The following is a 10,241-nucleotide window of genomic DNA, read 5'->3' as shown; positions in this document are numbered from 1 at the left end:
GTCAGTTTGGTTATTTCAGATGCAATTATAATAGCTAGCGTGAGGATTGCAATAAGAAGTATACACAGAACCTAGCACATAATTGGTTCATATAAATATTCTTTTTTTTCTTCTCTACTCTAGTAGCCCAAAGAATATCCTACCTACTGGTGCCCTTACATTTATTATTTCAACTCATACTCATCAGGTACTGTGAGCTAGGCAGTCTGTTAGGTAACGTGGACACTGGAGTGAAGGAAAAGGATGTGATCATGTCCTCTTGGGGTTTCAAATCCAGTGAGAGAGGGACATTAAACAATTACACAAATGAAGATATGTTTACAAATTGCAACATTCTATGAAGCGAAAGGAGAGTATACTGCCAGGCATGCATTTCTAGTCAACTGACTTGTTTTCAGGCAAATATCAGGATTTGCAACATCCAATGAATGAATGTTCATGATCTTAGCAGCCATCTCATGTGATGCCTGCAAATCATATTTGATTTTTATGTCATTGGGAGGGGTCAATATCTGTGTTTATCAGACATACAAAAACGTATAAAAAGTGTGGGATTCATGATAAAGCATTAATATAAAGAGAAGCTAACGTTATCATTAATGTTTATTTATTATAAACCACCAACTGATTTGCATCCAGAAGTATGATAATCTGCTCATATTAAGGATATCCCATAAGCAAGATTCTTTTTGCCAAAATAGAACAGATAGCAGCCATCATATTTTGTTGCCCAGGAAAGGGAGTGAGCTATTCATTTTTTTCCAAGTTATTGAGATTACTTTACTTATTAAAAATTGCTCCTATTTAATGCATACATTTTGATGAGTTTGGACATATGCACACAACTTGTGATACCATCACTACAACCAAGATAAAATAAACATAGCTATCACCTCCAAAAGTCTTCTTGTGTTTCCTTGCTTGCTTCTTTGTTGGTTTACTTTGTTTTGTTTGGCAGTAATAAGAACATTTAGTAAGAGATCTGCCTTCTTGGGGGCTTCCCTGGTGGCTCAGTGGTAAAGAATCCACCTGCCAATGCAGGAGACATGGGTTCAAAGCCACCACAATGAGAAGTCAGCGCAAGGCAACTAGAGAGTAGCCCCCGCTTGCCGCAACTAAAGAAAAGCCCATGCAGCAACCAAGATCCAGCACGGAAAAGAATAAATAATATGTAATTTTTTAAAAAAAGAGATATACCTTCTTAAAAAGTTTTTAAGTGCACGACACCATATGTTAACCATTGGTACTAGGTTGTACAGCAGATTTCTATAATTTATTCATCTTGTGTACCTAAAGCTTGGTACCTACTGAACAACTTCCCGTTTCCCCTCCCTCACCCCATCCCCTGGCAACCACCTTTTTATTCTCTGCTTCTGTGAATTTGACTATTTAGATACCTCGTATAAGAGCATTATCAGTATTTGTCTTCCTGTGACTGACTGACTTCACTTAGTTTAATGTCCTCTATGCCATTGTGAATGGTAGGATTTCCTTCTTTTTTAAGGCTGAATCAGATTTTGCTGTAGACATATAACATGTTTTCCTTATATATTCATCTATTGATGGATATTTAGGTTGTCTCCCTATGGCTATGGTATGGTAAAAAATGCTGCAATGAACACAGGGATGTAGATTTCCCTTCGAGACAGTGAATCAGAAGTGGGATTGCTGGATCATGGGGTAGTTCTTTTTTTATCTTTTGGAGGAAAAGATGTTTTCATAGTGGTTGTACCATTTTACATTTCCACCAACAGTGTCACAAAGATTCTTTTCAATAATTCAGCCCCCCATAGTTTCCTTGTAAAAACACCCTTGAATTTTTCTCGTCCTTCAGTATTCTCAAGCATCTTGACTTGGCTCCTACCTTTCCCTGTAACTGCTTGCATTAAGATCACGAGTGACGTCAATGACCGCATAGAAGACACCTGTTCACCCTCATATTGCTTTATGTATCTGCAGCACGTGGAGCAAGGAACTCAAGCAATTTTTTTAACTTCCTTATTGAAACTGTCTCCTCCCCTGCTTTCAGTGGAAAATCCTCCCTGGTTCTTTTATCAGCACCTGATTTTTTTTATTGTTGTTGTTACTACAAGTAGTACTGTGAAAATTTTCTTCTTGCCTATAGTTTTCTTCTCATTTAGGATGATCTCCTTAGGGGTCCCAAAAGGGAGACTTCTAAGTAAAAGGTTTGGGGGAAAATGTACCAAGTTGCTTTTCCAAAAGACTGTATCTCTTTGAATGCCCTCAAAAAGTGTGAGAGCCCCAGTTGCATTTATTTTCTTGGGCATCTTGCCTATTAGTTTGTTTTTTAACTTTTTATTTTGAAAATTTTATAGATCCAAAAAAATTTCTAAAGAAATGAACAGAGAGTCCTGTGTAGCCTTCACCCAACTTCCAATGTTAACGTCTTGAACAACTACAACAAGTTTTTATATGAGCACAATATCTAAACCAGATCTTCCCTGTTGGCTCAGTGGTAAAGAATCTGCCTGCCAAGCAGGAGACGCAGGTTTGATTCCTAGGTTGGGGAATATCCCCTGGAGAAGGAGATGGCAACCCATTCCACTATTCTTGCTGGGAAATCCCACAGACAGAGGGGCCTGGCAGGCTACAGTCCTTGGGTCACAAAAGAGTCGGACACGACTTAGCAACTAAACAACATCAACAAAATCAAAGTCAGGAAGCTTACAGTCATACAATCCACAAAGTTTATTCGAGTTAAACATATATATGTGTTTTGCTATGTAATTTTATTGTGTGTCTAGCCACCTGTAACCAACGCCAAAACCAAGATACTTTTCTATCTGTATGCCAACTATATTTCAAAAGAAGAAGGAGGAGGATAAGGAGGAGAAGATGAAGGAATTTTACTATCCCTCCTTTTACCCCTTTATAGCCACACCCATTATCCTTCCCCATTCCTAACTCCTGGTGTCCACAATTGTGCTCATCTCTGTAATTATACTATTTCCCCAATGTTACATAAGCAGAATGTTATAATATGTATCCTTTTGAGATTTTTTTTTTCCTAATTTTTTCTACTCTGCAGTAACTTCTTTGAAGTTCATCCAACTTGCTGCCTGTATCAATAGTTTGTACCTTTCCTGGTGGTACACATATACCGGTTTGTTTACCCATTCAGTCAATGAAGGATGCTTGGTTAATTTTCAGCTTTTGATTACCGTGAATAAAGGTGCTGTAATCATGTATGTACAAAGTTCTTCATGAAAATAAGTTCCCATTCTTGGGAATAAATATTGAAGAGTAAAATTGCTGGCTTGTAGGGTATTTGCGTGATTAGTTTTATAAAACACTGATAAACTGTTTACCCAAGTGACTGGGGCATTTATTCCATCAGCAATGTATGACTGAGCCAGTTTCTCTGTGTTCTCGCCAGAATTCTGTTATTACCACTTAAAATTTTTTAGCCTTCCTGATAATTTTGAAACGACATCTCATTATGGTTTTAATTTGCATTTCTCTAATGGGTAATAATATTGAACATCTTTTCATGTACTTATTTGCCATCTGTATACCCTCTTTGGTGAAATGTCAATCATATCTTTTGCCAATTTTCTAACTGGATATTTTTTAATCTTCTGTTTTGGGAGTTATTTATTCTAGATACAAGTCTTTTGTTGGATGTATGATTAGAAATACTTTCTCCCAGTTGGTAATTTTTATTTTTCATCTTTTTAAGAGAGTCTTTCAGAGAAGAAAAAAATTTAATTTTGATGAGGTCCAACTTACCAATTTTCCTTTTATGAACCAAGAATTTGTTCTCATTCCCAAAGATTTCTTGTTTTTTTTTTTTTTTTTTTTTTTTTTTTTATTCTGGAAGTGTTTTAGTTTTATATTTTACAATTAACTCCATGATTCACATCGAGTTAAATTTTGTATAAGGGCTGAGGTTTAAGATACAGGTGTTTTGTTTTTGGTTTTTTGCCTAAGAATGTCCAATGCTACAGCACCATTTATTGGAAAGGTTATATCTCCTCCATTGAGTTGCTATTGCCCCTTTGTCAAAAATAAATTGAATCCATATTTGTGAAGATCTATTTCTGGTCTCTACCCTGTCCCACTGATATGTGTGTATCTATGTATCTGCCAGTACCGCAGTCTTGGTTACTGTAGTTATGTAGTAAGCCTTAATCTTGGGAACAGGGATTCTTTCCAGTATGTTCTTCCTCAAAATTATTTTAGCCATTCTAGGGCTTTTTCCTTTCCATATAAATTTTAGAATAAACTTGTCTATGCCTATGAGAAACCTTGTTGAGATTTCAATAGAAATTGTGTTAAACCTGTAGATCAATTTGTAAGAATTGACATCTTTATTATTTCAAGTTTTCCAGTCTTTGAATATGGTATGTATCTCTCCAAGTATTGAAGTCTCCATTGATTTCTGTATTCAATATATATATTTTTAATACTGAATATTTGGTATTTTTAAAAAATAAAAATTATCTAGTAATTTTCCATTACCTAGATCTAGTACATGTTTTCTTAGACTTTTACCTAAGTTTTTCATTTTTTGGTAAGGGAGCAATCACCGACTTGATGGACATGAGTTTGAGCAGGCTCTGGGATTTGGTGATGGAACAGGCAAGCCTGGCCTGCTGCAGTACATGGGGTCACAAAGAGTTGGACACGACTGAGAGACAACTGATTGCATTTTTTAGTTTGGTTTTCACTTGTTTGTTATTAGTATATAGAAATAATTAATTTCTGTGTATTGGTTTGTATCATGTAACTCAACTCATTTTTAAGTTCTAGGAGTCTTTTTGCAGATTCCTTGGCATGTTCTATGCAGACAATCTTGTTGTCTACAAATATAGTTTCATTTCTTCCCTTGTAATCTTCTTGCTTTTATATCTCTTCCTTGCATTATTATCATGGCTAGAACCTCCAATACAATTTTGAGTAACAGTGATAACAGTATATACATCCTTGCCTTGTTCCTGTCTATGGGGTCGCACAGAATCGGACATGACTGAAGCAACTTTACCATGTTCCTGATCTACAGGGAAAGCAATCAGTCTTTCATCAATAAATACAATATAAGCTGAGGATGTCTTACAGACGTTCCTTATGAGTTTAAGGAAGTTTCTTTCTGTTCTCACTGTCTGGAGAATTTTTACCATGAATCAGTGTGAATTTTGTCAAATGCTCTTTTTTTTTTTTTTTTGCATCAATTAATATGACTATATGATTTTTCTTCTTTAGCTTATTGATATAGTAGGTTACAATGACTGATTTCCAAATACTGAACTGGCTTTATGTTCCTGGAATTAATTCTACTTAGTATCAGTGGCTTATTCTTTTTATACATTGTTGAATTGCTAAAATTTTGCTGAGAATGTTTGCATCAAACTGCATGAGACCTATCTATTTGCAATTTTGTGTATATGTTGTCTCTGTCTGTTTTGTGTATCAGAGTAGTAATGACCTTGTAAAAGGAATTGAGAAGGATTTCCTCCTCTTTCTGAAAGAGATTGGATGAAATTGGTGTTCATTATTTGAATGTTTGGTCAAATTTTCCATTGAAAACATCTGGGTCTGAATAGTTTTTTCTCAGGAGCAGTAAAATAACAAATTCAATTTCTTGAATACTTACAGCATTAGTCAGCTTATGTGTTTCATCTTGTCTGAATTGTGGTGGTTTGTGGAGTGCATAAAAGGGGCAAAAGAGAAAGCATTTAGGTAAAGGCAGAATTACCACAGTGTAAAGCAAACTACGCTTGGAAGTCAGCCCCCACCTAAGCACTCCCTAATACAAGGGACCCGAACATCCTGGCAACGGGCCATGTATGTACAGCAGGAGGTCAGCGGCAAGCTAGAGAATATCCTGAGATTGCTACAAAGGGACTGAAAGTCTGCTTCCATTTCCAGCATCCTATCTTTGTGAAGTAGGGTTTTCTGCAGTGACAACAACCTAAATGAGATTATAGAGTAGACTGGATGTAAGCAACACGCTTCAGGTGCCACTGTCTCGATGGGACTGTCTAATTGCAGGAAAACAAGTTCAGGGCTCCCACTGCTTCAGCATTACAGTAGTTGTATAATATTTCATTCTATATCACAATGTGATAATAATAGAAATAAAGTACACAATAAATCTAATGTGTGCTTGAATCAGCCCAAAACCATCTCCCGGCTCTAGCCTGTGGAAAAACTTTCTTTCTCAAAACTGGTCCCTGGTGCCAAAAAGGTTGGGGATGGCTGCCCTTACAGATAATGAAACTTGTACCTTTTCTCACTAATAGAGCTCCCAAGCTCACAGACTTTCTAAAGGGTCCAGTTTGGGTTTATCTCAACAGCACGTGCAACCAGTTTAGAGTGAGTAACTGTGGCAGTAGTTACCAGTCTATGTGTGTGGTTCAGAAGTCAGTATCTATTTTCACAAGTATGGCATGTGCTGATACAAGCTCACTACTGAATTTTATGACAGTACACACTTCAAGGCACATGCCCACTGAGTCACATGCAGGCGCTGGACAGCGGCAGAACACCCAGGCTTCCGTCACACAATGAGCTAAGGTAGAAGGGCCCAAATGCCTGTGAAACAAATAAGTGCCTTAAAAACCAACTCTGGCTTGCGTGCTCAGTCACTTCAGTCGTGTCCAACTCTGCAACCCCGTAGGCTGTAGTTCCCCAGGCTCCTCAGTCCATGAGATTCTCCAGGCAAGAATGCTGGAGTGGATTGCCATTTCCTTCTCCAACTCTACCATAGATGCTCTTTATTTTCAGTTTGAGGATATCGATTATGAACAAAAAGAAGAAAAAAATTTAAATCTACTTTTCAGAGAAACTGATCTAAACGTTAAGGATCCTGCTGTTGATTATTGGGGAGGGGCAACTCCCCATTCTGTTTCGCCTTTCAGCAATGTCAGAGCACCATGGCCAAGAGTTTCTTAGCACCACGCCCTAGGAACCATGATTGAGGCTTTTCCAACATCTCCAGTCTCTATGGCATCCGTAGCCTATAAACAGGGTTTAGTCACTCAGTCGTTTGGCTCTTTAATAATATAGTTGGCAAGGTTGCTATTGGCTGCTCACAAACAAATCTGTCTTTTTGAAAAACACATCTGTTGATTTAGGATGGTCTTTTCATATTGTATTTTCATGTTTATCACTTTTTAACACATAATCACAGCATGGACACCCCTTTCAAAAACACATCTGAGCATCAACATTCACAAGGAATCAATTTTATTAAGTCAGTTGGGAGAACACAAGACCTAACAATGTCAACCAGAACCCCCAAGCCTGGTTAGGAGAGGTCATTAGACCATCAAATAATCAGGGACGCTGGCTGATCACAAATACCAGCCAGAACTACCCAGAAGTTATCCTGCCTCATATGACAGCCAGCTACCCATTACTAGTCCAGTTCGTGGCCAGAATATCTTTAGGAATAGACTGTAACTTTCATAAGTCACCATAATGGAGATTTATTTTTTCAGTTTCAGAAGAATAAAACACTGATGAGTATTGTAACTCCAGACTATATACATCCTGTAGGATTTTTATTCTATAAAACTGTACATTATAGGAATTTGGTCACCATATAAAAATTACCAGACTCTTAAAATGTGTATTTTATTTACATTTCTACTGTTGTATTTAAGATTTTTAAGAAATAAGAATACTTAAATTGGGGATTTATTGCCAACATCCGTTGAATCATCAAAAAAGCAAGAGAGTTCCAGAAAAACATCTACTTCTGCTTTATTGACTATGCCAAAGCCTTTGACTGGATCACAACAAACTGTGGAAAATTCTTCAAGAGATGGGAATACCAGACCACCTGACCTGCCTCTTGAGAAATCTGTATGCAGGTCAGGAAGCAACAGTTAGAACTGGACATGGAACAACAGACTGGTTCCAAATAGGGAAAGGAGTATGTCAAGGCTGTATATTGTCACCCTGCTTATTTAACGTATATGCAGAGTACATCATGAGAAATGCTGGGCTTGATGAAGCACAAGCTGGAATCAAATTTGCCAGGAGAAATATCAATAACCTCAGATATTCAGATGACACCACACTTATGGCAGAAGGCAAAGAAGAACTAAAGAGCCTCTTGATGAAAGTGAAAGAGGAGAGTGAAAAAGTTGGCTTAAAACTCAGCATTCAGAAAACTAAGGTCATGGCATCTGGTCTCATCACTTCATGGCAAATAGATGCGGAAACAGTGGAAACAGTGACAGACTTTATTTTTTGGAGCTCCAAAATTACTGTAGATGATGACTGCAGCCATGAAATTAAAGGACTCCTTGAAAGAAAATTTATGACCAAACTAGACAGCATATTAAAAAGCAGAGACATTACTTTGCCAACAAAGGTCCGTCTAGTCAAGGCTATGGTTTTTCCATTAGTCATGTATGGATGTGAGAGCTGGACTATAAAGAAATCTGAGCGCCAAAGAATTGATACTTTTGAACTGTGGTGTTGGAGAAGACTCTTGAGAGTCCCTTGGACAGCAAGGAGATCTAACCAGTCCATCCTAAAGGAAATCAGTCCTAAATATTCATTGGAAGGACTGATGCTGAAGCTGAAACTCCAATATGGCCACCTGATGTGAAGAGCTGACTCATTTGAAAAGACTCTGATGCTGGGAAAGATTGAAGGCAGAAGGAGAAGGGGACGACAGAGGATGAGATGGCTGGATGGCATCACTGACTCAATGGACATGAGCTTGAGTAAACTCTGGGAGTTGGTGATGGACAGGGAGGCCTGGTGTGCTGCAGTCCATGGGGTCGCAAAGAGTAGGACATGACTGAGAGACTGAACTGAACTGAAATTGGAAATTCACTTCTAATATGTTTATTTAGACAATCTTTTGTTCTTTTCTGCACAGATTGTCACACGTCACATCATGTAGTTGCTCAGTCATGTCCAACTCTCCCACCCATAGTCTGCCAGGCTCCTCTGCCCATGGCATTCTCCAGGCAAGAGTTCTGGAGTGGGTTGCTAGTTCCTTCTCCAGGGGATCTTCCCGACCCAGGGATCCAAGCCAGGTCTCCCACTTTGCAGGCAGATTCTTTACCACCTGAGCCACCAGAGAAGCCTGCACAGATTATACGCATATTTATATTTTGCTGTATTTTGCTTTACTGCCTTTCACAGATATTGCCCTTTTCTTTTTTTAAGTTAGAATTTGAAGCCTGTGGCAAAATTGAGTGGAGTAAGTCTATTGATGCTATTTTTCCAATAGCCTTTACTCACTTCACGTGTCTCTCAGATTTTGCTAATTCTTGCAATATACTAAGCTTTCCTATTATTATATTCTTTATAATTATCTGTGATTAATGATCTTTGATGTTACTGTTGCAAAGTTTATGACTCACTGAAGGGTCAGATGATAGCACTTTTTATCAATGAAGTATTTTTAAAATTAAGATATGCACATTGTTTTTTAGATAATGGTGAAGTGAAGTCTCTCAGTCGTGTCCAACTCTTTGCCACCCCATGGACAGTAGCCTACCAAGCTCTGCCGTCCATGGGATTTTCCAGGCAAGAATACTGGAGTGGGCTGCCATTTTCTTCTCCAGGGGATCTTCCCAACCCAGGGATCGAACCTGGGTCTCCTGCATTGCTGACAGACGCTTTACCGTCTGAGCCACCAGGGAAGCAATGGTATTGCACACTTAATAGACTACAGTGTAAATCTAACTTTTATATGAACTGGGAAACCAAAAATTTGTGCAACTTGCTTTACTTCAGTAATCTGGAACAGAGCCCACACTGTCTCTGAGGTACACCTGCCTGTATTTTGGTATTGTTTCATAAAATGAAAGTGAAAACAGGGAAACAAATGTCATTTAACTTTATGAATACATTTTATCAAATAAGCTTGCAACACCTTAAATTATTAAGAATATGTAGGAGTGATGACATGAAAATGTTGAATTCATCATTTTGCAGAATATGACAACTGAATGAGGTACTGTGGGTGCACACCCTGTGATTACAGCTGCCTAAGACTAACCCTGCAAGGAAATGGTGCAGTTTCTTCTTCCGTGAAAAACTGTTGCTTATTATCCTCCTCGCCTGCATTTTGAACTTCCTGAATCTTTTTCAGGACTGCTCCTCTGTCCATATTGTGATGCCCTTTTCTTTGGCTGCATTGGGTCTGAGTCTCAGCCCATGGGATCTTCTGTTGGGCAAGCGTTAGGCTTCTCTCAGTTGTCGCAGATAGGCTTCGTGGCCCCTCGGCATGTGGGATCTTACTTCCCTGA

The sequence above is a fragment of the Bubalus bubalis genome, chromosome 1 (genome assembly GCF_019923935.1).
Source record: "Bubalus bubalis isolate 160015118507 breed Murrah chromosome 1, NDDB_SH_1, whole genome shotgun sequence".
Lineage (NCBI taxonomy): Eukaryota > Metazoa > Chordata > Mammalia > Artiodactyla > Bovidae > Bubalus > Bubalus bubalis.
This window is presented reverse-complemented; position numbering follows the sequence as displayed.